Below are 27,771 nucleotides of genomic sequence, written 5' to 3'. Positions count from 1 at the left end.
TTGTGCACTGAGACTACACCCTCACCTTCTTGGCTCTTGCAGGGGAACCCCAGATCTGATGCCATGATCCTTAGCTCCATTTGCAGCCCCGTGGGTCGCCTCTGGCCACTCCTGACTGCTGACATGATTGAGATCGGTGGCTGCCCCGCGCTGGAGCCTGCGACTTTGAACGTGCAGCCTTTGAGCAGGTGGATTGATGATGACTCCCATAAATGCACTGCTTGGAACTCTGAACAAATGAATGGGTCTCAGGTTTCTCCGCGGTCATGTCACTGACGGGCCTGGGGGCGAAAATACAAGGCGCCAGGGCAAGTAACCCAGTTGCTGCAAGGGTATGCCCTGCCAGTTTGGGCATTGGAATATCTCCGATGCCAATAGCTTTCTGTGTGATCCAAGGGCATCGCCTCTGGCTCGACAAGGTTCCTGGTAGGAACCTTGTGGGGGTAAACGGAACTTCTTTGAAGAAACCTAGAAGTTTGGCCACGGGGACTTGTGCCGCGAGACTACACCGTCACATTCTGGGCTCTTCCTGGGGCACCCGAGCTCCGATGCCCTGAGACGTGGGTGCACTTCCTGCCCCGTGGCTCGAGTCTGGCCGCTCCCTACTGCTGAGAGGATTGAGCTTGCTGACAGTCCGCGACTTTGCACGTCCAGCCTTTGAGCAGGAGCGTGGATCAGTGAGGACTCCCATAAATGCATTCCTTGGAAATCTAAACAAAATGAATGAGCAATACCTACCGTCTTCTCATCCTAACTGAGGTCCAGCACGTGGCTCCCAAAGGAAAATTAGGGAGAGGTCCATGTTGCATTTGCTACTGTGGGCGTGCGCAGCAACATTGTTCAAGTGGAGGGTGGCGGGCTTCTCGTGCAGAAAGAGCCATGTGGAAAGGAGCCTGGGATGTCCATCTACGTGGGAAGGCTAAGGACAACTTGACGTCTCTGGGCGCCTGAGTCTAGCCAGAACTGCTATCCCCTGCCGCGGTCAGCGTGCGGGTGCGAAAGGAAGCGTGAGCCACTGGTACTCCTCTGGCTTGCCATTGAGATCTACAGGCCACCCTCAAGCTCAGGTCGTTGCCTTGTTCCCGCAAGGAAACAGAAGTCTCTGCACTCAGGGTCAGAGAAGGAGTCCTGGCCAGGCCAGGCGTCTATGTCAGGTTCAGCTTGGGAGGTGGGATATAGTTCAGGTTTGCCCTGATGGTCGGGGGAAATCAAATGGGCCACTGTCCCCGGGATTTGGGCGACGCTGATGGCGCCTCCTTGGGTTGTGTCCTGCTTGTGTGTTGTGTGTGGAGAGTTTGGAAAATGCCTTAGGCAAATCCAGGGGATATCAAGCTACTTAGGTGAGGGGTGGATTCGTTTGGATCCTGGTGGAGAGAGCAAGGCAAGGCGAGCGGGAAATACATGGGAGAGTGTTGGCTAAGCCCACAGGCTTACTGTTGGGTGGATAGATCGGTATGGGTGGATATGTCGGTGGACATAGGGTTCCCGGAACTCTTTTGGGATATCTTCAGGAGCATTTGGAGCCCCGTGTAGGGAAGGAATACAGGTGCACATTCGTGGACCATCCCAACCTTTTCCTCTCCTTTCTCAATGTGCTTCACGGCGGGTCCTTGTTCCAGCGAATGGTGCCTTCACGGCACAGTATGGTGTCTTCTCACTGGGACCGATTTGGAGCCGTTGGGATGTTTTGTCCCTGTGTGGCCTCATTGCCCCTATGTTGAGGATGTTAAGGTGTTCCTTAGGACAGCCCAGCGTCATTGCTATACCAGGTCGGCATAGCATTCCCTGAGGTTTGGAGCTCTTCCCGGAGGTCTTTGGGCCCAACCATGCAGAAAGAAGGGAGTCGGCCGCCAAGGCAACGCTACAGGTTTAAGGGCTGGAGTGAATGTGTGCTGCAGGGGTCATTTTGTCCTGCCACCTTCTGGTGCTGCGAGCCTGTGATCTCCAGCATGCATGGCTTCAAGCCAGAGAAGCCATGCCGGTTCAAGGGTCCAGGATGTTGGGTGCGTTCTCTCATTGCACGGCTCTGGGTGACACGTTGGTTCTGGAGGACCTGGGTCTCATGGTTTCTCCAAGGTCTTGTCCTTGAAGGGAAGAATGCGAATGTGCAAGGTGCTACGAAAAGTTACCCAGTTGCTGCAAGTGTTTGGCCCGCCATTTTGGGCATTGGAATGGCTCCCTTGCCATTAGCTTTGGTTGCGGTCCTAGGGAAGTTCCTCTGGCTTGGCAGGAGACCAGGAAGTATGCCTGCTGGTGAGTCTCCCTTGATCAGTCCAGGGGTTCTTCAGGTGCCCTTTGTCACGGGTCCCTACGAGCCGCTTTTGATGGAGGTCGTCTTATTCAGCCAAGGGCCCTTCCCTTATGGAAGATCTCTCCCCTTGAGGGCGTGTCCACTGTGTTTAATCATAAGGGCCAAACGCGTGTTTGTTCCCATAGAGGGCACTTGCTCTTAGGCTGAGGGGGCACAGTTGTCCTGAGGGTGTCTCAGGGGATCAGGAAGACATCCTTTTGCTGTGATGGAGGGCAGATTGCTCAGGAGAGGAATTTCAGGGCCTGAGACCAGGGGGTTGCTGGTCGGTGGCACTCTTTGTCCTGATGGCCGCACGCTCTGAAGGCGCCAGTGCCACGATGCTTTCACGTTTGCCTGCGGACACACAGGCAAGATGGACAGTAAATGAAATGTTGAGGAGAGATAGAACACACAATGCTGGGTGGTATCGCCCTTTCCCTCGGTGCGCCTGTGCACCCTTCTCAAGCATGCGTGTGTTCTCTCACGCCGAGCCAGGTGGAATGCCAGGGAAGGAATGCCAGCAGCAGCCTGGGGCCATCCGTATAATCCCTGATACCCGTTGAAGTGAGGACGGTGTGGCAAGGCGAGGCCAGCCGAAGGAGTCTCAGAGGGGTGTTGGCGTGCATTCCATGAGGATCCTGCTTTAACCCTTGTTGCGGTAAGCGACACTTCTTTGCTAAACCTAAAGGTTTGGCGATGGGAACGTGTGCACCGGGGCTACACCCTCACCTTCTGGTCTTTTCTCGGGGAACACGAGCTTTGATGCCCTGAGAACTGGCTGCATTTCCTGACCCGTGGCTCGGCTCTGCTGGCCACTTCCGTACGCTGATATGATTCAGCTCGCTGGCCGTCCCATGGTGGAATCTGCAACTTTGCATGTCCACCGTTTGAGCATGTGCTTGGATCGATGATGACTCCCACAAATGCATTCCTTGGAAATCTGAACAAAATGAGTGAGAAATCCCTACCGTCTCCTCGTTGGAACTGAGGTCCAGCACGTGGCTCCCCAAAGGAAAGTAGGGAGAGGTTCACGTTGCATTTGCGGCCGTGGGTGTCTACAGCCACGTTGTTCAAGTTGAGGGTTGTGGTCATCTCCTGGGGAGAAGAGCCATTGGGAAAGGAGCCTGGGATGCCAATCCAGGTGGGAAGGCTTGGGACAGCGTGCCGTCTCTGGGTTCCTTGGTCTAGCCAGGACTGCTGTCCCCTGCCACAGTTCAGCATGCAGGTAGGAGAGGAAGCGTGAGCCATTGCTCGTCCTGCCACCTGCACTTGAGTTCTACAGGCTGCCCCCACCTGCTGGTCATTGCCTTGTGGCCTCAAAGAAACAGAGGTCTGTAGGCTCAGGGTCAGAACAGGATTCCAGGCCTAGGGCAGGCTTCTTTGTCATGTTCTGCTTGGGAGACCAGATGCAGTTTAGGTTTCTCCTGCTCAGGGGAGAAATCATATGGGCCACTGTTCCTGGGAGTTTGGCCAATCTGATGGCTCCTCCTCGGGTTGTGTCCTGCTTGTGTGTGCTGTGTGAAGGGGCTGGAAAATGCCTTAGTCAAACTTGGTCACGGCAAGCTTCTTTGGTGAGGGGTGGCTCTGGCATCTTGCCGTGACACGTTGGGATCCCGGTGGAGAGAGAGTAAGGCAAGGCGAGTGAAAGAGACACGTGAGATGGCTGGCTAAGCCCACAGGTTTACTGGTGGGTGGATAGATCGACGGTGGCCATGGGGTTCCCGGAACACATTTGGGATTCCCTCAGGAGCATCTGGAGGCACGTGTAGGGAGGGAATACGGGAGCACATTTGTGGACTGTCCCGCCTCTTTCCTCTCCTTGGTCGATTTGCTTCATGGCGGGTTCTTGTGCCAGCGAATGGTTGCCTTCATGGCACAGTATGGTGTCTCCTCATGGGGGCCGATTTGGAGGCCTTGGGGTGTTTTGTCCCTGTCTGACCACGTTCCCCCTGTGTTGAAGATGTGAAGGTGTTCCTGAGGACAGCCAGGCATCGTTTCTATACCCAGCCCACATAGCGTTCCCTGAGGATTGGAGCTCTACCCGGAGGTCAGTGGGTGCAACCGTGCAGAAACAAGGGAGTTGGCTGCCAAGGAAAGGCTGCAGGTTTAAGGGCAGGAGAGGATGTGTGGTGTGGGTGTCATTTTTCCTGCCACCCGCTGGTGCGTCGAGACTGTGGTAACCGGCGAGCCTGGCCACAGGCTACAGAAGTCATACCGGTTCAAGTGTCTAGGCTGTTGTCTGAGTTCTGTCGTTGCATGGCTGTGGGTAACAAGTTGCTTGTAGAGGACCTGGGCCTCAGGGTTTCCCCAATGTCACGCCACTGATGAGGGTGAAAGTACCAGACACCACTGCAAGTTACACAATTGCTGCAAGTGTTTGCCCCGCCACGTTGGGTGTCGGAATGATTCTGATGCCATTAGCTTTGTGCATGGGCCAAGTGTTGGTGGCCAGTCTTGGCAGCAGGCCAGGAAGTATGGCTGCAGGTGAATCTCCATTGTTCAGTCCAGGAGTTCCTCTGGTGCGTTTTGTCACCGGTCCCTACAAGCTGCTTTTGTTGGAGGTCGTCCCATTTGGCCAAGGGCCGTTCCCTTGTGGAAGATCTCAGGGACCACATTTCCCCTTGAGGGTGAATCCATTGTGTGGAAGCGTATGCGCCAGGAGTGGTTTGGTTCCCCAGAGGGCAGTGGCTCTTACGCTGAGTAATCCCAGTTCCCCTGAGGGTGTCTCAGCAGTTCAGGATGACATCCTTATGCTGTGTCGGCGGGGAGGTGGCTCAGGCAGGAAAGTTCAAGGCCCATACCGGGGGGTTGATGGACGGCCGTGCTCTTTGTGCTGATGCCCGTGCGCTCTGAAGGCATCTGTGCCACGATGCATTCACGTTTGGCTGTGGACACACAGACATGATGGACTGCAAATGAAATGTTGAGGGGAGATATAGCGCACATCGGTGGGCGGTATCACCCTTTGCCTCTGTGCGCCCGTTCACTTTTCTCAAACATCCCTGTGTTCTGTCACCCTGAGGCATGTGGTGGAGTGCCAGGGAACAAACACCTGCAGCAGCATTGGGCCCTCTGTGTAGTCCATGATACCTGGCGAAGTGAGGAGAGTGCGGCAAGGTGAGGCAAGTCAAGGCAAAAGAGTCTCAGCGTGGTTTTGGCGTGAAGTCCTTGAGGATCCTCGTAGGAACCTTGTGGTGGTGAGTGGAACTTCTTTGCAGAAACCTAGATGTTTGGCCACAGGGACTTGTGCACTGAGACTACACCCTCACCTTCTTGGCTCTTGCAGGGGAACCCCAGATCTGATGCCATGATCCTTAGCTCCATTTGCAGCCCCGTGGGTCGCCTCTGGCCACTCCTGACTGCTGACATGATTGAGATCGGTGGCTGCCCCGCGCTGGAGCCTGCGACTTTGAACGTGCAGCCTTTGAGCAGGTGGATTGATGATGACTCCCATAAATGCACTGCTTGGAACTCTGAACAAATGAATGGGTCTCAGGTTTCTCCGCGGTCATGTCACTGACGGGCCTGGGGGCGAAAATACAAGGCGCCAGGGCAAGTAACCCAGTTGCTGCAAGGGTATGCCCTGCCAGTTTGGGCATTGGAATATCTCCGATGCCAATAGCTTTCTGTGTGATCCAAGGGCATCGCCTCTGGCTCGACAAGGTTCCTGGTAGGAACCTTGTGGGGGTAAACGGAACTTCTTTGAAGAAACCTAGAAGTTTGGCCACGGGGACTTGTGCCGCGAGACTACACCGTCACATTCTGGGCTCTTCCTGGGGCACCCGAGCTCCGATGCCCTGAGACGTGGGTGCACTTCCTGCCCCGTGGCTCGAGTCTGGCCGCTCCCTACTGCTGAGAGGATTGAGCTTGCTGACAGTCCGCGACTTTGCACGTCCAGCCTTTGAGCAGGAGCGTGGATCAGTGAGGACTCCCATAAATGCATTCCTTGGAAATCTAAACAAAATGAATGAGCAATACCTACCGTCTTCTCATCCTAACTGAGGTCCAGCACGTGGCTCCCAAAGGAAAATTAGGGAGAGGTCCATGTTGCATTTGCTACTGTGGGCGTGCGCAGCAACATTGTTCAAGTGGAGGGTGGCGGGCTTCTCGTGCAGAAAGAGCCATGTGGAAAGGAGCCTGGGATGTCCATCTACGTGGGAAGGCTAAGGACAACTTGACGTCTCTGGGCGCCTGAGTCTAGCCAGAACTGCTATCCCCTGCCGCGGTCAGCGTGCGGGTGCGAAAGGAAGCGTGAGCCACTGGTACTCCTCTGGCTTGCCATTGAGATCTACAGGCCACCCTCAAGCTCAGGTCGTTGCCTTGTTCCCGCAAGGAAACAGAAGTCTCTGCACTCAGGGTCAGAGAAGGAGTCCTGGCCAGGCCAGGCGTCTATGTCAGGTTCAGCTTGGGAGGTGGGATATAGTTCAGGTTTGCCCTGATGGTCGGGGGAAATCAAATGGGCCACTGTCCTCGGGATTTGGGCGACGCTGATGGCGCCTCCTTGGGTTGTGTCCTGCTTGTGTGTTGTGTGTGGAGAGTTTGGAAAATGCCTTAGGCAAATCCAGGGGATATCAAGCTACTTAGGTGAGGGGTGGATTCGTTTGGATCCTGGTGGAGAGAGCAAGGCAAGGCGAGCGGGAAATACACGGGAGAGTGTTGGCTAAGCCCACAGGCTTACTGTTGGGTGGATAGATCGGTATGGGTGGATATGTCGGTGGACATAGGGTTCCCGGAACTCTTTTGGGATATCTTCAGGAGCATTTGGAGCCCCGTGTAGGGAAGGAATACAGGTGCACATTCGTGGACCATCCCAACCTTTTCCTCTCCTTTCTCAATGTGCTTCACGGCGGGTCCTTGTTCCAGCGAATGGTGCCTTCACGGCACAGTATGGTGTCTTCTCACTGGGACCGATTTGGAGCCGTTGGGATGTTTTGTCCCTGTGTGGCCTCATTGCCCCTATGTTGAGGATGTTAAGGTGTTCCTTAGGACAGCCCAGCGTCATTGCTATACCAGGTCGGCATAGCATTCCCTGAGGTTTGGAGCTCTTCCCGGAGGTCTTTGGGCCCAACCATGCAGAAAGAAGGGAGTCGGCCGCCAAGGCAACGCTACAGGTTTAAGGGCTGGAGTGAATGTGTGCTGCAGGGGTCATTTTGTCCTGCCACCTTCTGGTGCTGCGAGCCTGTGATCTCCAGCATGCATGGCTTCAAGCCAGAGAAGCCATGCCGGTTCAAGGGTCCAGGATGTTGGGTGCGTTCTCTCATTGCACGGCTCTGGGTGACACGTTGGTTCTGGAGGACCTGGGTCTCATGGTTTCTCCAAGGTCTTGTCCTTGAAGGGAAGAATGCGAATGTGCAAGGTGCTACGAAAAGTTACCCAGTTGCTGCAAGTGTTTGGCCCGCCATTTTGGGCATTGGAATGGCTCCCTTGCCATTAGCTTTGGTTGCGGTCCTAGGGAAGTTCCTCTGGCTTGGCAGGAGACCAGGAAGTATGCCTGCTGGTGAGTCTCCCTTGATCAGTCCAGGGGTTCTTCAGGTGCCCTTTGTCACGGGTCCCTACGAGCCGCTTTTGATGGAGGTCGTCTTATTCAGCCAAGGGCCCTTCCCTTATGGAAGATCTCTCCCCTTGAGGGCGTGTCCACTGTGTTTAATCATAAGGGCCAAACGCGTGTTTGTTCCCATAGAGGGCACTTGCTCTTAGGCTGAGGGGGCACAGTTGTCCTGAGGGTGTCTCAGGGGATCAGGAAGACATCCTTTTGCTGTGATGGAGGGCAGATTGCTCAGGAGAGGAATTTCAGGGCCTGAGACCAGGGGGTTGCTGGTCGGTGGCACTCTTTGTCCTGATGGCCGCACGCTCTGAAGGCGCCAGTGCCACGATGCTTTCACGTTTGCCTGCGGACACACAGGCAAGATGGACAGTAAATGAAATGTTGAGGAGAGATAGAACACACAATGCTGGGTGGTATCGCCCTTTCCCTCGGTGCGCCTGTGCACCCTTCTCAAGCATGCGTGTGTTCTCTCACGCCGAGCCAGGTGGAATGCCAGGGAAGGAATGCCAGCAGCAGCCTGGGGCCATCCGTATAATCCCTGATACCCGTTGAAGTGAGGACGGTGTGGCAAGGCGAGGCCAGCCGAAGGAGTCTCAGAGGGGTGTTGGCGTGCATTCCATGAGGATCCTGCTTTAACCCTTGTTGCGGTAAGCGACACTTCTTTGCTAAACCTAAAGGTTTGGCAATGGGAACGTGTGCACCGGGGCTACACCCTCACCTTCTGGTCTTTTCTCGGGGAACACGAGCTTTGATGCCCTGAGAACTGGCTGCATTTCCTGACCCGTGGCTCGGCTCTGCTGGCCACTTCCGTACGCTGATATGATTCAGCTCGCTGGCCGTCCCATGGTGGAATCTGCAACTTTGCATGTCCACCGTTTGAGCATGTGCTTGGATCAATGATGACTCCCACAAATGCATTCCTTGGAAATCTGAACAAAATGAGTGAGAAATCCCTACCGTCTCCTCGTTGGAACTGAGGTCCAGCACGTGGCTCCCCAAAGGAAAGTAGGGAGAGGTTCACGTTGCATTTGCGGCCGTGGGTGTCTACAGCCACGTTGTTCAAGTTGAGGGTTGTGGTCATCTCCTGGGGAGAAGAGCCATTGGGAAAGGAGCCTGGGATGCCAATCCAGGTGGGAAGGCTTGGGACAGCGTGCCGTCTCTGGGTTCCTTGGTCTAGCCAGGACTGCTGTCCCCTGCCACAGTTCAGCATGCAGGTAGGAGAGGAAGCGTGAGCCATTGCTCGTCCTGCCACCTGCACTTGAGTTCTACAGGCTGCCCCCACCTGCTGGTCATTGCCTTGTGGCCTCAAAGAAACAGAGGTCTGTAGGCTCAGGGTCAGAACAGGATTCCAGGCCTAGGGCAGGCTTCTTTGTCATGTTCTGCTTGGGAGACCAGATGCAGTTTAGGTTTCTCCTGCTCAGGGGAGAAATCATATGGGCCACTGTTCCTGGGAGTTTGGCCAATCTGATGGCTCCTCCTCGGGTTGTGTCCTGCTTGTGTGTGCTGTGTGAAGGGGCTGGAAAATGCCTTAGTCAAACTTGGTCACGGCAAGCTTCTTTGGTGAGGGGTGGCTCTGGCATCTTGCCGTGACACGTTGGGATCCCGGTGGAGAGAGAGTAAGGCAAGGCGAGTGAAAGAGACACGTGAGATGGCTGGCTAAGCCCACAGGTTTACTGGTGGGTGGATAGATCGACGGTGGCCATGGGGTTCCCGGAACACATTTGGGATTCCCTCAGGAGCATCTGGAGGCACGTGTAGGGAGGGAATACGGGAGCACATTTGTGGACTGTCCCGCCTCTTTCCTCTCCTTGGTCGATTTGCTTCATGGCGGGTTCTTGTGCCAGCGAATGGTTGCCTTCATGGCACAGTATGGTGTCTCCTCATGGGGGCCGATTTGGAGGCCTTGGGGTGTTTTGTCCCTGTCTGACCACGTTCCCCCTGTGTTGAAGATGTGAAGGTGTTCCTGAGGACAGCCAGGCATCGTTTCTATACCCAGCCCACATAGCGTTCCCTGAGGATTGGAGCTCTACCCGGAGGTCAGTGGGTGCAACCGTGCAGAAACAAGGGAGTTGGCTGCCAAGGAAAGGCTGCAGGTTTAAGGGCAGGAGAGGATGTGTGGTGTGGGTGTCATTTTTCCTGCCACCCGCTGGTGCGTCGAGACTGTGGTAACCGGCGAGCCTGGCCACAGGCTACAGAAGTCATACCGGTTCAAGTGTCTAGGCTGTTGTCTGAGTTCTGTCGTTGCATGGCTGTGGGTAACAAGTTGCTTGTAGAGGACCTGGGCCTCAGGGTTTCCCCAATGTCACGCCACTGATGAGGGTGAAAGTACCAGACACCACTGCAAGTTACACAATTGCTGCAAGTGTTTGCCCCGCCACGTTGGGTGTCGGAATGATTCTGATGCCATTAGCTTTGTGCATGGGCCAAGTGTTGGTGGCCAGTCTTGGCAGCAGGCCAGGAAGTATGGCTGCAGGTGAATCTCCATTGTTCAGTCCAGGAGTTCTTCTGGTGCATTTTGTCACCGGTCCCTACAAGCTGCTTTTGTTGGAGGTCGTCCCATTTGGCCAAGGGCCGTTCCCTTGTGGAAGATCTCAGGGACCACATTTCCCCTTGAGGGTGAATCCATTGTGTGGAAGCGTATGCGCCAGGAGTGGTTTGGTTCCCCAGAGGGCAGTGGCTCTTACGCTGAGTAATCCCAGTTCCCCTGAGGGTGTCTCAGCAGTTCAGGATGACATCCTTATGCTGTGTCGGCGGGGAGGTGGCTCAGGCAGGAAAGTTCAAGGCCCATACCGGGGGGTTGATGGACGGCCGTGCTCTTTGTGCTGATGCCCGTGCGCTCTGAAGGCATCTGTGCCACGATGCATTCACGTTTGGCTGTGGACACACAGACATGATGGACTGCAAATGAAATGTTGAGGGGAGATATAGCGCACATCGGTGGGCGGTATCACCCTTTGCCTCTGTGCGCCCGTTCACTTTTCTCAAACATCCCTGTGTTCTGTCACCCTGAGGCATGTGGTGGAGTGCCAGGGCACAAACACCTGCAGCAGCATTGGGCCCTCTGTATAGTCCATGATACCTGGCGAAGTGAGGAGAGTGTGGCAAGGTGAGGCAAGTCAAGGCAAAGGAGTCTCAGAGTGGTTTTGGCGTGAAGTCCTTGAGGATCCTCGTAGGAACCTTGTGGTGGTGAGTGGAACTTCTTTGCAGAAACCTAGATGTTTGGCCACGGGGACTTGTGCACTGAGACTACACCCTCACCTTCTTGGCTCTTGCAGGGGAACCCCAGATCTGATGCCATGATCCTTAGCTCCATTTGCAGCCCCGTGGGTCGCCTCTGGCCACTCCTGACTGCTGACATGATTGAGATCGGTGGCTGCCCCGCGCTGGAGCCTGTGACTTTGAACGTGCAGCCTTTGAGCAGGTGGATTGATGATGACTCCCATAAATGCACTGCTTGGAACTCTGAACAAATGAATGGGTCTCAGGTTTCTCCGCGGTCATGTCACTGACGGGCCTGGGGGCGAAAATACAAGGCGCCAGGGCAAGTAAGCCAGTTGCTGCAAGGGTTTGCCCTGCCAGTTTGGGCATTGGAATATCTCCAATGCCAATAGCTTTCTGTGTGATCCAAGGGCATCGCCTCTGGCTCGACAAGGTTCCTGGTAGGAACCTTGTGGGGGTAAACGGAACTTCTTTGAAGAAACCTAGAAGTTTGGCCACGGGGACTTGTGCCGCGAGACTACACCGTCACATTCTGGGCTCTTCCTGGGGCACCCGAGCTCCGATGCCCTGAGACGTGGGTGCACTTCCTGCCCCGTGGCTCGAGTCTGGCCGCTCCCTACTGCTGAGAGGATTGAGCTTGCTGACAGTCCGCGACTTTGCACGTCCAGCCTTTGAGCAGGAGCGTGGATCAGTGAGGACTCCCATAAATGCATTCCTTGGAAATCTAAACAAAATGAATGAGCAATACCTACCGTCTTCTCATCCTAACTGAGGTCCAGCACGTGGCTCCCAAAGGAAAATTAGGGAGAGGTCCATGTTGCATTTGCTACTGTGGGCGTGCGCAGCAACATTGTTCAAGTGGAGGGTGGCGGGCTTCTCGTGCAGAAAGAGCCATGTGGAAAGGAGCCTGGGATGTCCATCTACGTGGGAAGGCTAAGGACAACTTGACGTCTCTGGGCGCCTGAGTCTAGCCAGAACTGCTATCCCCTGCCGCGGTCAGCGTGCGGGTGCGAAAGGAAGCGTGAGCCACTGGTACTCCTCTGGCTTGCCATTGAGATCTACAGGCCACCCTCAAGCTCAGGTCGTTGCCTTGTTCCCGCAAGGAAACAGAAGTCTCTGCACTCAGGGTCAGAGAAGGAGTCCTGGCCAGGCCAGGCGTCTATGTCAGGTTCAGCTTGGGAGGTGGGATATAGTTCAGGTTTGCCCTGATGGTCGGGGGAAATCAAATGGGCCACTGTCCCCGGGATTTGGGCGACGCTGATGGCGCCTCCTTGGGTTGTGTCCTGCTTGTGTGTTGTGTGTGGAGAGTTTGGAAAATGCCTTAGGCAAATCCAGGGGATATCAAGCTACTTAGGTGAGGGGTGGATTCGTTTGGATCCTGGTGGAGAGAGCAAGGCAAGGCGAGTGGGAAATACACGGGAGAGTGTTGGCTAAGCCCACAGGCTTACTGTTGGGTGGATAGATCGGTATGGGTGGATATGTCGGTGGACATAGGGTTCCCGGAACTCTTTTGGGATATCTTCAGGAGCATTTGGAGCCCCGTGTAGGGAAGGAATACAGGTGCACATTCGTGGACCATCCCAACCTTTTCCTCTCCTTTCTCAATGTGCTTCACGGCGGGTCCTTGTTCCAGCGAATGGTGCCTTCACGGCACAGTATGGTGTCTTCTCACTGGGACCGATTTGGAGCCGTTGGGATGTTTTGTCCCTGTGTGGCCTCATTGCCCCTATGTTGAGGATGTTAAGGTGTTCCTTAGGACAGCCCAGCGTCATTGCTATACCAGGTCGGCATAGCATTCCCTGAGGTTTGGAGCTCTTCCCGGAGGTCTTTGGGCCCAACCATGCAGAAAGAAGGGAGTCGGCCGCCAAGGCAACGCTACAGGTTTAAGGGCTGGAGTGAATGTGTGCTGCAGGGGTCATTTTGTCCTGCCACCTTCTGGTGCTGCGAGCCTGTGATCTCCAGCATGCATGGCTTCAAGCCAGAGAAGCCATGCCGGTTCAAGGGTCCAGGATGTTGGGTGCGTTCTCTCATTGCACGGCTCTGGGTGACACGTTGGTTCTGGAGGACCTGGGTCTCATGGTTTCTCCAAGGTCTTGTCCTTGAAGGGAAGAATGCGAATGTGCAAGGTGCTACGAAAAGTTACCCAGTTGCTGCAAGTGTTTGGCCCGCCATTTTGGGCATTGGAATGGCTCCCTTGCCATTAGCTTTGGTTGCGGTCCTAGGGAAGTTCCTCTGGCTTGGCAGGAGACCAGGAAGTATGCCTGCTGGTGAGTCTCCCTTGATCAGTCCAGGGGTTCTTCAGGTGCCCTTTGTCACGGGTCCCTACGAGCCGCTTTTGATGGAGGTCGTCTTATTCAGCCAAGGGCCCTTCCCTTATGGAAGATCTCTCCCCTTGAGGGCGTGTCCACTGTGTTTAATCATAAGGGCCAAACGCGTGTTTGTTCCCATAGAGGGCACTTGCTCTTAGGCTGAGGGGGCACAGTTGTCCTGAGGGTGTCTCAGGGGATCAGGAAGACATCCTTTTGCTGTGATGGAGGGCAGATTGCTCAGGAGAGGAATTTCAGGGCCCGAGACCAGGGGGTTGCTGGTCGGTGGCACTCTTTGTCCTGATGGCCGCATGCTCTGAAGGCGCCAGTGCCACGATGCTTTCACGTTTGCCTGCGGACACACAGGCAAGATGGACAGTAAATGAAATGTTGAGGAGAGATAGAACACACAATGCTGGGTGGTATCGCCCTTTCCCTCGGTGCGCCTGTGCACCCTTCTCAAGCATGCGTGTGTTCTCTCACGCCGAGCCAGGTGGAATGCCAGGGAAGGAATGCCAGCAGCAGCCTGGGGCCATCCGTATAATCCCTGATACCCGTTGAAGTGAGGACGGTGTGGCAAGGCGAGGCCAGCCGAAGGAGTCTCAGAGGGGTGTTGGCGTGCATTCCATGAGGATCCTGCTTTAACCCTTGTTGCGGTAAGCGACACTTCTTTGCTAAACCTAAAGGTTTGGCGATGGGAACGTGTGCACCGGGGCTACACCCTCACCTTCTGGTCTTTTCTCGGGGAACACGAGCTTTGATGCCCTGAGAACTGGCTGCATTTCCTGACCCGTGGCTCGGCTCTGCTGGCCACTTCCGTACGCTGATATGATTCAGCTCGCTGGCCGTCCCATGGTGGAATCTGCAACTTTGCATGTCCACCGTTTGAGCATGTGCTTGGATCGATGATGACTCCCACAAATGCATTCCTTGGAAATCTGAACAAAATGAGTGAGAAATCCCTACCGTCTCCTCGTTGGAACTGAGGTCCAGCACGTGGCTCCCCAAAGGAAAGTAGGGAGAGGTTCACGTTGCATTTGCGGCCGTGGGTGTCTACAGCCACGTTGTTCAAGTTGAGGGTTGTGGTCATCTCCTGGGGAGAAGAGCCATTGGGAAAGGAGCCTGGGATGCCAATCCAGGTGGGAAGGCTTGGGACAGCGTGCCGTCTCTGGGTTCCTTGGTCTAGCCAGGACTGCTGTCCCCTGCCACGGTTCAGCATGCAGGTAGGAGAGGAAGCGTGAGCCATTGCTCGTCCTGCCACCTGCACTTGAGTTCTACAGGCTGCCCCCACCTGCTGGTCATTGCCTTGTGGCCTCAAAGAAACAGAGGTCTGTAGGCTCAGGGTCAGAACAGGATTCCAGGCCTAGGGCAGGCTTCTTTGTCATGTTCTGCTTGGGAGACCAGATGCAGTTTAGGTTTCTCCTGATGAGGGGAGAAATCAAATGGGCCACTGTTCCTGGGAGTTTGGCCAATCTGATGGCTCCTCCTCGGGTTGTGTCCTGCTTGTGTGTGCTGTGTGAAGGGGCTGGAAAATGCCTTAGACAAACTTGGTCACGGCAAGCTGCTTTGGTGAGGGGTGGCTCTGGCATCTTGCCGTGACACGTTGGGATCCCGGTGGAGAGAGAGTAAGGCAAGGCGAGTGAAAGAGACACGTGAGATGGCTGGCTAAGCCCACAGGTTTACTGGTGGGTGGATAGATCGACGGTGGCCATGGGGTTCCCGGAACACATTTGGGATTCCCTCAGGAGCATCTGGAGGCACGTGTAGGGAGGGAATACGGGAGCACATTTGTGGACTGTCCCGCCTCTTTCCTCTCCCTGGTCGATTTGCTTCATGGCGGGTTCTTGTGCCAGCGAATGGTTGCCTTCATGGCACAGTATGGTGTCTCCTCATGGGGGCCGATTTGGAGGCCTTGGGGTGTTTTGTCCCTGTCTGACCACGTTCCCCCTGTGTTGAAGATGTGAAGGTGTTCCTGAGGACAGCCAGGCATCGTTTCTATACCCGGCCCACATAGCGTTCCCTGAGGATTGGAGCTCTACCCGGAGGTCATTGGGTGCAACCGTGCAGAAACAAGGGAGTTGGCTGCCAAGGAAAGGCTGCAGGTTTAAGGGCAGGAGAGGATGTGTGGTGTGGGTGTCATTTTTCCTGCCACCCGCTGGTGCGTCGAGACTGTGGTAACCGGCGAGCCTGGCCACAGGCTAGACAAGTCATACCGGTTCAAGTGTCTAGGCTGTTGTCTGGGTTCTGTCGTTGCATGGCTGTGGGTAACAAGTTGCTTGTAGAGGACCTGGGCCTCAGGGTTTCCCCAATGTCACGTCACTGATGGGCCCAGAGGGTGAAAGTACCAGACACCACTGCAAGTTACACAATTGCTGCAAGGGTTTGCCCCGCCACGTTGGGCGTCGGAATGGTTCCGATGCCATTAGCTTTGTGTGTGGGCCAAGGGTAGGTTGCCAGTCTTGGCAGCAGGCCAGGAAGTCTGGCTGCAGGTGAATCTCCATTGTTCAGTCCAGGAGTTCCTCTGGTGCGTTTTGTCACCGGTCCCTACAAGCTGCTTTTGTTGGAGGTCGTCCCATTTGGCCAAGGGCCGTTCCCTTGTGGAAGATCTCAGGGACCACATTTCCCCTTGAGGGTGAATCCATTGTGTGGAAGCGTATGCACCAGGAGTGGTTTGGTTCCCCAGAGGGCAGTGGCTCTTACGCTGAGTAATCCCAGTTCCCCTGAGGGTGTCTCAGCAGTTCAGGATGACATCCTTATGCTGTGTCGGCGGGGAGGTGGCTCAGGCAGGAAAGTTCAAGGCCCATACCGGGGGGTTGATGGACGGCCGTGCTCTTTGTGCTGATGCCCGTGTGCTCTGAAGGCATCTGTGCCACGATGCATTCACGTTTGGCTGTGGACACACAGACATGATGGACTGCAAATGAAATGTTGAGGGGAGATATAGCGCACATCGGTGGGCGGTATCACCCTTTGCCTCTGTGCGCCCGTTCACTTTTCTCAAACATCCCTGTGTTCTGTCACCCTGAGGCATGTGGTGGAGTGCCAGGGAACAAACACCTGCAGCAGCATTGGGCCCTCTGTGTAGTCCATGATACCTGGCGAAGTGAGGAGAGTGCGGCAAGGTGAGGCAAGTCAAGGCAAAAGAGTCTCAGCGTGGTTTTGGCATGAAGTCCTTGAGGATCCTCGTAGGAACCTTGTGGTGGTGAGTGGAACTTCTTTGCAGAAACCTAGATGTTTGGCCACGGGGACTTGTGCACTGAGACTACACCCTCACCTTCTTGGCTCTTGCAGGGGAACCCCAGATCTGATGCCATGATCCTTAGCTCCATTTGCAGCCCCGTGGGTCGCCTCTGGCCACTCCTGACTGCTGACATGATTGAGATCGGTGGCTGCCCCGCGGTGGAGCCTGCGGCTTTGAACGTGCAGCCTTTGAGCAGGTGGATTGATGATGACTCCCATAAATGCACTGCTTGGAACTCTGAACAAATGAATGGGTCTCAGGTTTCTCCGCGGTCATGTCACTGACGGGCCTGGGGGTGAAAATACAAGGCGCCAGGGCAAGTAACCCAGTTGCTGCAAGGGTTTGCCCTGCCAGTTTGGGCATTGGAATATCTCCGATGCCAATAGCTTTCTGTGTGATCCAAGGGCATCGCCTCTGGCTCGACAAGGTTCCTGGTAGGAACCTTGTGGGGGTAAACGGAACTTCTTTGAAGAAACCTAGAAGTTTGGCCACGGGGACTTGTGCCGCGAGACTACACCGTCACATTCTGGGCTCTTCCTGGGGCACCCGAGCTCCGATGCCCTGAGACGTGGGTGCACTTCCTGCCCCGTGGCTCGAGTCTGGCCGCTCCCTACTGCTGAGAGGATTGAGCCTGCTGACAGTCCGCGACTTTGCACGTACAGCCTTTGAGCAGGAGCGTGGATCAGTGAAGACTCCCATAAATGCATTCCTTGGAAATCTAAACAAAATGAATGAGCAATACCTACCGTCTTCTCATCCTAACTGAGGTCCAGCACGTGGCTCCCAAAGGAAAATTAGGGAGAGGTCCATGTTGCATTTGCTACTGTGGGTGTGCGCAGCAACATTGTTCAAGTGGAGGGTGGCGGGCTTCTCGTGCAGAAAGAGCCATGTGGAAAGGAGCCTGGGATGTCCATCTACGTGGGAAGGCTAAGGACAACTTGACGTCTCTGGGCGCCTGAGTCTAGCCAGAACTGCTATCCCCTGCCGCGGTCAGCGTGCGGGTGCGAAAGGAAGCGTGAGCCACTGGTACTCCTCTGGCTTGCCATTGAGATCTACAGGCCACCCTCAAGCTCAGGTCGTTGCCTTGTTCCCGCAAGGAAACAGAAGTCTCTGCACTCAGGGTCAGAGAAGGAGTCCTGGCCAGGCCAGGCGTCTATGTCATGTTCAGCTTGGAAGGTGGGATATAGTTCAGGTTTGCCCTGATGGTCGGGGGAAATCAAATGGGCCACTGTCCCAGGGATTCGGGCGACGCTGATGGCACCTCCTTGGGTTGTGTCCTGCTTGTGTGTTGTGTGTGGAGAGTTTGGAAAATGCCTTAGGCAAATCCAGGGGATATCAAGCTACTTAGGTGAGGGGTGGATTCGTTTGGATCCTGGTGGAGAGAGCAAGGCAAGGCGAGCGGGAAATACACGGGAGAGTGTTGGCTAAGCCCACAGGCTTACTGTTGGGTGGATAGATCGGTATGGGTGGATATGTCGGTGGACATAGGGTTCCCGGAACTCTTTTGGGATATCTTCAGGAGCATTTGGAGCCCCGTGTAGGGAAGGAATACAGGTGCACATTCGTGGACCATCCCAACCTTTTCCTCTCCTTTCTCAATGTGCTTCACGGCGGGTCCTTGTTCCAGCGAATGGTGCCTTCACGGCACAGTATGGTGTCTTCTCACTGGGACCGATTTGGAGCCGTTGGGATGTTTTGTCCCTGTGTGGCCTCATTGCCCCTATGTTGAGGATGTTAAGGTGTTCCTTAGGACAGCCCAGCGTCATTGCTATACCAGGTCGGCATAGCATTCCCTGAGGTTTGGAGCTCTTCCCGGAGGTCTTTGGGCCCAACCATGCAGAAAGAAGGGAGTCGGCCGCCAAGGCAACGCTACAGGTTTAAGGGCTGGAGTGAATGTGTGCTGCAGGGGTCATTTTGTCCTGCCACCTTCTGGTGCTGCGAGCCTGTGATCTCCAGCATGCATGGCTTCAAGCCAGAGAAGCCATGCCGGTTCAAGGGTCCAGGATGTTGGGTGCGTTCTCTCATTGCACGGCTCTGGGTGACACGTTGGTTCTGGAGGACCTGGGTCTCATGGTTTCTCCAAGGTCTTGTCCTTGAAGGGAAGAATGCGAATGTGCAAGGTGCTACGAAAAGTTACCCAGTTGCTGCAAGTGTTTGGCCCGCCATTTTGGGCATTGGAATGGCTCCCTTGCCATTAGCTTTGGTTGCGGTCCTAGGGAAGTTCCTCTGGCTTGGCAGGAGACCAGGAAGTATGCCTGCTGGTGAGTCTCCCTTGATCAGTCCAGGGGTTCTTCAGGTGCCCTTTGTCACGGGTCCCTACGAGCCGCTTTTGATGGAGGTCGTCTTATTCAGCCAAGGGCCCTTCCCTTATGGAAGATCTCTCCCCTTGAGGGCGTGTCCACTGTGTTTAATCATAAGGGCCAAACGCGTGTTTGTTCCCATAGAGGGCACTTGCTCTTAGGCTGAGGGGGCACAGTTGTCCTGAGGGTGTCTCAGGGGATCAGGAAGACATCCTTTTGCTGTGATGGAGGGCAGATTGCTCAGGAGAGGAATTTCAGGGCCCGAGACCAGGGGGTTGCTGGTCGGTGGCACTCTTTGTCCTGATGGCCGCACGCTCTGAAGGCGCCAGTGCCACGATGCTTTCACGTTTGCCTGCGGACACACAGGCAAGATGGACAGTAAATGAAATGTTGAGGAGAGATAGAACACACAATGCTGGGTGGTATCGCCCTTTCCCTCGGTGCGCCTGTGCACCCTTCTCAAGCATGCGTGTGTTCTCTCACGCCGAGCCAGGTGGAATGCCAGGGAAGGAATGCCAGCAGCAGCCTGGGGCCATCCGTATAATCCCTGATACCCGTTGAAGTGAGGACGGTGTGGCAAGGCGAGGCCAGCCGAAGGAGTCTCAGAGGGGTGTTGGCCTGCATTCCATGAGGATCCTGCTTTAACCCTTGTTGCGGTAAGCGACACTTCTTTGCTAAACCTAAAGGTTTGGCGATGGGAACGTGTGCACCGGGGCTACACCCTCACCTTCTGGTCTTTTCTCGGGGAACACGAGCTTTGATGCCCTGAGAACTGGCTGCATTTCCTGACCCGTGGCTCGGCTCTGCTGGCCACTTCCGTACGCTGATATGATTCAGCTCGCTGGCCGTCCCATGGTGGAATCTGCAACTTTGCATGTCCACCGTTTGAGCATGTGCTTGGATCGATGATGACTCCCACAAATGCATTCCTTGGAAATCTGAACAAAATGAGTGAGAAATCCCTACCGTCTCCTCGTTGGAACTGAGGTCCAGCACGTGGCTCCCCAAAGGAAAGTAGGGAGAGGTTCACGTTGCATTTGCGGCCGTGGGTGTCTACAGCCACGTTGTTCAAGTTGAGGGTTGTGGTCATCTCCTGGGGAGAAGAGCCATTGGGAAAGGAGCCTGGGATGCCAATCCAGGTGGGAAGGCTTGGGACAGCGTGCCGTCTCTGGGTTCCTTGGTCTAGCCAGGACTGCTGTCCCCTGCCACGGTTCAGCATGCAGGTAGGAGAGGAAGCGTGAGCCATTGCTCGTCCTGCCACCTGCACTTGAGTTCTACAGGCTGCCCCCACCTGCTGGTCATTGCCTTGTGGCCTCAAAGAAACAGAGGTCTGTAGGCTCAGGGTCAGAACAGGATTCCAGGCCTAGGGCAGGCTTCTTTGTCATGTTCTGCTTGGGAGACCAGATGCAGTTTAGGTTTCTCCTGCTCAGGGGAGAAATCATATGGGCCACTGTTCCTGGGAGTTTGGCCAATCTGATGGCTCCTCCTCGGGTTGTGTCCTGCTTGTGTGTGCTGTGTGAAGGGGCTGGAAAATGCCTTAGTCAAACTTGGTCACGGCAAGCTTCTTTGGTGAGGGGTGGCTCTGGCATCTTGCCGTGACACGTTGGGATCCCGGTGGAGAGAGAGTAAGGCAAGGCGAGTGAAAGAGACACGTGAGATGGCTGGCTAAGCCCACAGGTTTACTGGTGGGTGGATAGATCGACGGTGGCCATGGGGTTCCCGGAACACATTTGGGATTCCCTCAGGAGCATCTGGAGGCACGTGTAGGGAGGGAATACGGGAGCACATTTGTGGACTGTCCCGCCTCTTTCCTCTCCTTGGTCGATTTGCTTCATGGCGGGTTCTTGTGCCAGCGAATGGTTGCCTTCATGGCACAGTATGGTGTCTCCTCATGGGGGCCGATTTGGAGGCCTTGGGGTGTTTTGTCCCTGTCTGACCACGTTCCCCCTGTGTTGAAGATGTGAAGGTGTTCCTGAGGACAGCCAGGCATCGTTTCTATACCCAGCCCACATAGCGTTCCCTGAGGATTGGAGCTCTACCCGGAGGTCAGTGGGTGCAACCGTGCAGAAACAAGGGAGTTGGCTGCCAAGGAAAGGCTGCAGGTTTAAGGGCAGGAGAGGATGTGTGGTGTGGGTGTCATTTTTCCTGCCACCCGCTGGTGCGTCGAGACTGTGGTAACCGGCGAGCCTGGCCACAGGCTACAGAAGTCATACCGGTTCAAGTGTCTAGGCTGTTGTCTGAGTTCTGTCGTTGCATGGCTGTGGGTAACAAGTTGCTTGTAGAGGACCTGGGCCTCAGGGTTTCCCCAATGTCACGCCACTGATGAGGGTGAAAGTACCAGACACCACTGCAAGTTACACAATTGCTGCAAGTGTTTGCCCCGCCACGTTGGGTGTCGGAATGATTCTGATGCCATTAGCTTTGTGCATGGGCCAAGTGTTGGTGGCCAGTCTTGGCAGCAGGCCAGGAAGTATGGCTGCAGGTGAATCTCCATTGTTCAGTCCAGGAGTTCCTCTGGTGCATTTTGTCACCGGTCCCTACAAGCTGCTTTTGTTGGAGGTCGTCCCATTTGGCCAAGGGCCGTTCCCTTGTGGAAGATCTCAGGGACCACATTTCCCCTTGAGGGTGAATCCATTGTGTGGAAGCGTATGCGCCAGGAGTGGTTTGGTTCCCCAGAGGGCAGTGGCTCTTACGCTGAGTAATCCCAGTTCCCCTGAGGGTGTCTCAGCAGTTCAGGATGACATCCTTATGCTGTGTCGGCGGGGAGGTGGCTCAGGCAGGAAAGTTCAAGGCCCATACCGGGGGGTTGATGGACGGCCGTGCTCTTTGTGCTGATGCCCGTGCGCTCTGAAGGCATCTGTGCCACGATGCATTCACGTTTGGCTGTGGACACACAGACATGATGGACTGCAAATGAAATGTTGAGGGGAGATATAGCGCACATCGGTGGGCGGTATCACCCTTTGCCTCTGTGCGCCCATTCACTTTTCTCAAACATCCCTGTGTTCTGTCACCCTGAGGCATGTGGTGGAGTGCCAGGGAACAAACACCTGCAGCAGCATTGGGCCCTCTGTGTAGTCCATGATACCTGGCGAAGTGAGGAGAGTGCGGCAAGGTGAGGCAAGTCAAGGCAAAAGAGTCTCAGCGTGGTTTTGGCGTGAAGTCCTTGAGGATCCTCGTAGGAACCTTGTGGTGGTGAGTGGAACTTCTTTGCAGAAACCTAGATGTTTGGCCACAGGGACTTGTGCACTGAGACTACACCCTCACCTTCTTGGCTCTTGCAGGGGAACCCCAGATCTGATGCCATGATCCTTAGCTCCATTTGCAGCCCCGTGGGTCGCCTCTGGCCACTCCTGACTGCTGACATGATTGAGATCGGTGGCTGCCCCGCGCTGGAGCCTGCGACTTTGAACGTGCAGCCTTTGAGCAGGTGGATTGATGATGACTCCCATAAATGCACTGCTTGGAACTCTGAACAAATGAATGGGTCTCAGGTTTCTCCGCGGTCATGTCACTGACGGGCCTGGGGGCGAAAATACAAGGCGCCAGGGCAAGTAACCCAGTTGCTGCAAGGGTATGCCCTGCCAGTTTGGGCATTGGAATATCTCCGATGCCAATAGCTTTCTGTGTGATCCAAGGGCATCGCCTCTGGCTCGACAAGGTTCCTGGTAGGAACCTTGTGGGGGTAAACGGAACTTCTTTGAAGAAACCTAGAAGTTTGGCCACGGGGACTTGTGCCGCGAGACTACACCGTCACATTCTGGGCTCTTCCTGGGGCACCCGAGCTCCGATGCCCTGAGACGTGGGTGCACTTCCTGCCCCGTGGCTCGAGTCTGGCCGCTCCCTACTGCTGAGAGGATTGAGCTTGCTGACAGTCCGCGACTTTGCACGTCCAGCCTTTGAGCAGGAGCGTGGATCAGTGAGGACTCCCATAAATGCATTCCTTGGAAATCTAAACAAAATGAATGAGCAATACCTACCGTCTTCTCATCCTAACTGAGGTCCAGCACGTGGCTCCCAAAGGAAAATTAGGGAGAGGTCCATGTTGCATTTGCTACTGTGGGCGTGCGCAGCAACATTGTTCAAGTGGAGGGTGGCGGGCTTCTCGTGCAGAAAGAGCCATGTGGAAAGGAGCCTGGGATGTCCATCTACGTGGGAAGGCTAAGGACAACTTGACGTCTCTGGGCGCCTGAGTCTAGCCAGAACTGCTATCCCCTGCCGCGGTCAGCGTGCGGGTGCGAAAGGAAGCGTGAGCCACTGGTACTCCTCTGGCTTGCCATTGAGATCTACAGGCCACCCTCAAGCTCAGGTCGTTGCCTTGTTCCCGCAAGGAAACAGAAGTCTCTGCACTCAGGGTCAGAGAAGGAGTCCTGGCCAGGCCAGGCGTCTATGTCAGGTTCAGCTTGGGAGGTGGGATATAGTTTAGGTTTGCCCTGATGGTCGGGGGAAATCAAATGGGCCACTGTCCCCGGGATTTGGGCGACGCTGATGGCGCCTCCTTGGGTTGTGTCCTGCTTGTGTGTTGTGTGTGGAGAGTTTGGAAAATGCCTTAGGCAAATCCAGGGGATATCAAGCTACTTAGGTGAGGGGTGGATTCGTTTGGATCCTGGTGGAGAGAGCAAGGCAAGGCGAGCGGGAAATACACGGGAGAGTGTTGGCTAAGCCCACAGGCTTACTGTTGGGTGGATAGATCGGTATGGGTGGATATGTCGGTGGACATAGGGTTCCCGGAACTCTTTTGGGATATCTTCAGGAGCATTTGGAGCCCCGTGTAGGGAAGGAATACAGGTGCACATTCGTGGACCATCCCAACCTTTTCCTCTCCTTTCTCAATGTGCTTCACGGCGGGTCCTTGTTCCAGCGAATGGTGCCTTCACGGCACAGTATGGTGTCTTCTCACTGGGACCGATTTGGAGCCGTTGGGATGTTTTGTCCCTGTGTGGCCTCATTGCCCCTATGTTGAGGATGTTAAGGTGTTCCTTAGGACAGCCCAGCGTCATTGCTATACCAGGTCGGCATAGCATTCCCTGAGGTTTGGAGCTCTTCCCGGAGGTCTTTGGGCCCAACCATGCAGAAAGAAGGGAGTCGGCCGCCAAGGCAACGCTACAGGTTTAAGGGCTGGAGTGAATGTGTGCTGCAGGGGTCATTTTGTCCTGCCACCTTCTGGTGCTGCGAGCCTGTGATCTCCAGCATGCATGGCTTCAAGCCAGAGAAGCCATGCCGGTTCAAGGGTCCAGGATGTTGGGTGCGTTCTCTCATTGCACGGCTCTGGGTGACACGTTGGTTCTGGAGGACCTGGGTCTCATGGTTTCTCCAAGGTCTTGTCCTTGAAGGGAAGAATGCGAATGTGCAAGGTGCTACGAAAAGTTACCCAGTTGCTGCAAGTGTTTGGCCCGCCATTTTGGGCATTGGAATGGCTCCCTTGCCATTAGCTTTGGTTGCGGTCCTAGGGAAGTTCCTCTGGCTTGGCAGGAGACCAGGAAGTATGCCTGCTGGTGAGTCTCCCTTGATCAGTCCAGGGGTTCTTCAGGTGCCCTTTGTCACGGGTCCCTACGAGCCGCTTTTGATGGAGGTCGTCTTATTCAGCCAAGGGCCCTTCCCTTATGGAAGATCTCTCCCCTTGAGGGCGTGTCCACTGTGTTTAATCATAAGGGCCAAACGCGTGTTTGTTCCCATAGAGGGCACTTGCTCTTAGGCTGAGGGGGCACAGTTGTCCTGAGGGTGTCTCAGGGGATCAGGAAGACATCCTTTTGCTGTGATGGAGGGCAGATTGCTCAGGAGAGGAATTTCAGGGCCCGAGACCAGGGGGTTGCTGGTCGGTGGCACTCTTTGTCCTGATGGCCGCACGCTCTGAAGGCGCCAGTGCCACGATGCTTTCACGTTTGCCTGCGGACACACAGGCAAGATGGACAGTAAATGAAATGTTGAGGAGAGATAGAACACACAATGCTGGGTGGTATCGCCCTTTCCCTCGGTGCGCCTGTGCACCCTTCTCAAGCATGCGTGTGTTCTCTCACGCCGAGCCAGGTGGAATGCCAGGGAAGGAATGCCAGCAGCAGCCTGGGGCCATCCGTATAATCCCTGATACCCGTTGAAGTGAGGACGGTGTGGCAAGGCGAGGCCAGCCGAAGGAGTCTCAGAGGGGTGTTGGCCTGCATTCCATGAGGATCCTGCTTTAACCCTTGTTGCGGTAAGCGACACTTCTTTGCTAAACCTAAAGGTTTGGCGATGGGAACGTGTGCACCGGGGCTACACCCTCACCTTCTGGTCTTTTCTCGGGGAACACGAGCTTTGATGCCCTGAGAACTGGCTGCATTTCCTGACCCGTGGCTCGGCTCTGCTGGCCACTTCCGTACGCTGATATGATTCAGCTCGCTGGCCGTCCCATGGTGGAATCTGCAACTTTGCATGTCCACCGTTTGAGCATGTGCTTGGATCGATGATGACTCCCACAAATGCATTCCTTGGAAATCTGAACAAAATGAGTGAGAAATCCCTACCGTCTCCTCGTTGGAACTGAGGTCCAGCACGTGGCTCCCCAAAGGAAAGTAGGGAGAGGTTCACGTTGCATTTGCGGCCGTGGGTGTCTACAGCCACGTTGTTCAAGTTGAGGGTTGTGGTCATCTCCTGGGGAGAAGAGCCATTGGGAAAGGAGCCTGGGATGCCAATCCAGGTGGGAAGGCTTGGGACAGCGTGCCGTCTCTGGGTTCCTTGGTCTAGCCAGGACTGCTGTCCCCTGCCACAGTTCAGCATGCAGGTAGGAGAGGAAGCGTGAGCCATTGCTCGTCCTGCCACCTGCACTTGAGTTCTACAGGCTGCCCCCACCTGCTGGTCATTGCCTTGTGGCCTCAAAGAAACAGAGGTCTGTAGGCTCAGGGTCAGAACAGGATTCCAGGCCTAGGGCAGGCTTCTTTGTCATGTTCTGCTTGGGAGACCAGATGCAGTTTAGGTTTCTCCTGCTCAGGGGAGAAATCATATGGGCCACTGTTCCTGGGAGTTTGGCCAATCTGATGGCTCCTCCTCGGGTTGTGTCCTGCTTGTGTGTGCTGTGTGAAGGGGCTGGAAAATGCCTTAGTCAAACTTGGTCACGGCAAGCTTCTTTGGTGAGGGGTGGCTCTGGCATCTTGCCGTGACACGTTGGGATCCCGGTGGAGAGAGAGTAAGGCAAGGCGAGTGAAAGAGACACGTGAGATGGCTGGCTAAGCCCACAGGTTTACTGGTGGGTGGATAGATCGACGGTGGCCATGGGGTTCCCGGAACACATTTGGGATTCCCTCAGGAGCATCTGGAGGCACGTGTAGGGAGGGAATACGGGAGCACATTTGTGGACTGTCCCGCCTCTTTCCTCTCCTTGGTCGATTTGCTTCATGGCGGGTTCTTGTGCCAGCGAATGGTTGCCTTCATGGCACAGTATGGTGTCTCCTCATGGGGGCCGATTTGGAGGCCTTGGGGTGTTTTGTCCCTGTCTGACCACGTTCCCCCTGTGTTGAAGATGTGAAGGTGTTCCTGAGGACAGCCAGGCATCGTTTCTATACCCAGCCCACATAGCGTTCCCTGAGGATTGGAGCTCTACCCGGAGGTCAGTGGGTGCAACCGTGCAGAAACAAGGGAGTTGGCTGCCAAGGAAAGGCTGCAGGTTTAAGGGCAGGAGAGGATGTGTGGTGTGGGTGTCATTTTTCCTGCCACCCGCTGGTGCGTCGAGACTGTGGTAACCGGCGAGCCTGGCCACAGGCTACAGAAGTCATACCGGTTCAAGTGTCTAGGCTGTTGTCTGAGTTCTGTCGTTGCATGGCTGTGGGTAACAAGTTGCTTGTAGAGGACCTGGGCCTCAGGGTTTCCCCAATGTCACGCCACTGATGAGGGTGAAAGTACCAGACACCACTGCAAGTTACACAATTGCTGCAAGTGTTTGCCCCGCCACGTTGGGTGTCGGAATGATTCTGATGCCATTAGCTTTGTGCATGGGCCAAGTGTTGGTGGCCAGTCTTGGCAGCAGGCCAGGAAGTATGGCTGCAGGTGAATCTCCATTGTTCAGTCCAGGAGTTCCTCTGGTGCATTTTGTCACCGGTCCCTACAAGCTGCTTTTGTTGGAGGTCGTCCCATTTGGCCAAGGGCCGTTCCCTTGTGGAAGATCTCAGGGACCACATTTCCCCTTGAGGGTGAATCCATTGTGTGGAAGCGTATGCGCCAGGAGTGGTTTGGTTCCCCAGAGGGCAGTGGCTCTTACGCTGAGTAATCCCAGTTCCCCTGAGGGTGTCTCAGCAGTTCAGGATGACATCCTTATGCTGTGTCGGCGGGGAGGTGGCTCAGGCAGGAAAGTTCAAGGCCCATACCGGGGGGTTGATGGACGGCCGTGCTCTTTGTGCTGATGCCCGTGCGCTCTGAAGGCATCTGTGCCACGATGCATTCACGTTTGGCTGTGGACACACAGACATGATGGACTGCAAATGAAATGTTGAGGGGAGATATAGCGCACATCGGTGGGCGGTATCACCCTTTGCCTCTGTGCGCCCATTCACTTTTCTCAAACATCCCTGTGTTCTGTCACCCTGAGGCATGTGGTGGAGTGCCAGGGAACAAACACCTGCAGCAGCATTGGGCCCTCTGTGTAGTCCATGATACCTGGCGAAGTGAGGAGAGTGCGGCAAGGTGAGGCAAGTCAAGGCAAAAGAGTCTCAGCGTGGTTTTGGCGTGAAGTCCTTGAGGATCCTCGTAGGAACCTTGTGGTGGTGAGTGGAACTTCTTTGCAGAAACCTAGATGTTTGGCCACAGGGACTTGTGCACTGAGACTACACCCTCACCTTCTTGGCTCTTGCAGGGGAACCCCAGATCTGATGCCATGATCCTTAGCTCCATTTGCAGCCCCGTGG

General features: G+C 55.2%; 15 non-coding genes across 15 annotated transcripts; all 15 read left to right on the top strand.

Annotated features, from left to right (window-relative positions):
* Window positions 1–190: 190 nt before the first annotated feature.
* LOC132361244 (small nucleolar RNA SNORD116) lies at window positions 191–282 on the top strand. The gene has a single exon (XR_009501550.1). It is a non-coding gene; the product is annotated as a small nucleolar RNA SNORD116 (small nucleolar RNA).
* A 389-nt stretch (window positions 283–671) lies between these two features.
* LOC132361930 (small nucleolar RNA SNORD116) lies at window positions 672–763 on the top strand. The gene has a single exon (XR_009502194.1). It is a non-coding gene; the product is annotated as a small nucleolar RNA SNORD116 (small nucleolar RNA).
* A 2,428-nt stretch (window positions 764–3,191) lies between these two features.
* LOC132361528 (small nucleolar RNA SNORD116) lies at window positions 3,192–3,283 on the top strand. The gene has a single exon (XR_009501813.1). It is a non-coding gene; the product is annotated as a small nucleolar RNA SNORD116 (small nucleolar RNA).
* Window positions 3,284–5,724: 2,441 nt separating this feature from the next.
* Window positions 5,725–5,816, top strand: LOC132361242 (small nucleolar RNA SNORD116). Its single transcript, XR_009501548.1, has one exon. It is a non-coding gene; the product is annotated as a small nucleolar RNA SNORD116 (small nucleolar RNA).
* Window positions 5,817–6,205: 389 nt separating this feature from the next.
* Window positions 6,206–6,297, top strand: LOC132361929 (small nucleolar RNA SNORD116). Its single transcript, XR_009502193.1, has one exon. It is a non-coding gene; the product is annotated as a small nucleolar RNA SNORD116 (small nucleolar RNA).
* Window positions 6,298–8,725: 2,428 nt separating this feature from the next.
* On the top strand, window positions 8,726–8,817 carry LOC132361653 (small nucleolar RNA SNORD116). The gene has a single exon (XR_009501926.1). It is a non-coding gene; the product is annotated as a small nucleolar RNA SNORD116 (small nucleolar RNA).
* A 2,441-nt stretch (window positions 8,818–11,258) lies between these two features.
* Window positions 11,259–11,350, top strand: LOC132361241 (small nucleolar RNA SNORD116). Its single transcript, XR_009501547.1, has one exon. It is a non-coding gene; the product is annotated as a small nucleolar RNA SNORD116 (small nucleolar RNA).
* Window positions 11,351–11,739: 389 nt separating this feature from the next.
* On the top strand, window positions 11,740–11,831 carry LOC132361928 (small nucleolar RNA SNORD116). Its single transcript, XR_009502191.1, has one exon. It is a non-coding gene; the product is annotated as a small nucleolar RNA SNORD116 (small nucleolar RNA).
* A 2,428-nt stretch (window positions 11,832–14,259) lies between these two features.
* On the top strand, window positions 14,260–14,351 carry LOC132361527 (small nucleolar RNA SNORD116). The gene has a single exon (XR_009501812.1). It is a non-coding gene; the product is annotated as a small nucleolar RNA SNORD116 (small nucleolar RNA).
* Window positions 14,352–16,799: 2,448 nt separating this feature from the next.
* Window positions 16,800–16,891, top strand: LOC132361240 (small nucleolar RNA SNORD116). The gene has a single exon (XR_009501546.1). It is a non-coding gene; the product is annotated as a small nucleolar RNA SNORD116 (small nucleolar RNA).
* Window positions 16,892–17,280: 389 nt separating this feature from the next.
* On the top strand, window positions 17,281–17,372 carry LOC132361909 (small nucleolar RNA SNORD116). Its single transcript, XR_009502173.1, has one exon. It is a non-coding gene; the product is annotated as a small nucleolar RNA SNORD116 (small nucleolar RNA).
* A 2,428-nt stretch (window positions 17,373–19,800) lies between these two features.
* LOC132361526 (small nucleolar RNA SNORD116) lies at window positions 19,801–19,892 on the top strand. The gene has a single exon (XR_009501811.1). It is a non-coding gene; the product is annotated as a small nucleolar RNA SNORD116 (small nucleolar RNA).
* Window positions 19,893–22,333: 2,441 nt separating this feature from the next.
* On the top strand, window positions 22,334–22,425 carry LOC132361239 (small nucleolar RNA SNORD116). The gene has a single exon (XR_009501545.1). It is a non-coding gene; the product is annotated as a small nucleolar RNA SNORD116 (small nucleolar RNA).
* A 389-nt stretch (window positions 22,426–22,814) lies between these two features.
* Window positions 22,815–22,906, top strand: LOC132361927 (small nucleolar RNA SNORD116). Its single transcript, XR_009502190.1, has one exon. It is a non-coding gene; the product is annotated as a small nucleolar RNA SNORD116 (small nucleolar RNA).
* Window positions 22,907–25,334: 2,428 nt separating this feature from the next.
* LOC132361525 (small nucleolar RNA SNORD116) lies at window positions 25,335–25,426 on the top strand. Its single transcript, XR_009501810.1, has one exon. It is a non-coding gene; the product is annotated as a small nucleolar RNA SNORD116 (small nucleolar RNA).
* Window positions 25,427–27,771: the final 2,345 nt, after the last annotated feature.

Source organism: Balaenoptera ricei, chromosome 2 (assembly GCF_028023285.1).
Source record: "Balaenoptera ricei isolate mBalRic1 chromosome 2, mBalRic1.hap2, whole genome shotgun sequence".
Classification (NCBI taxonomy): domain Eukaryota; kingdom Metazoa; phylum Chordata; class Mammalia; order Artiodactyla; family Balaenopteridae; genus Balaenoptera; species Balaenoptera ricei.
This window is presented reverse-complemented; position numbering and strand designations above follow the sequence as displayed.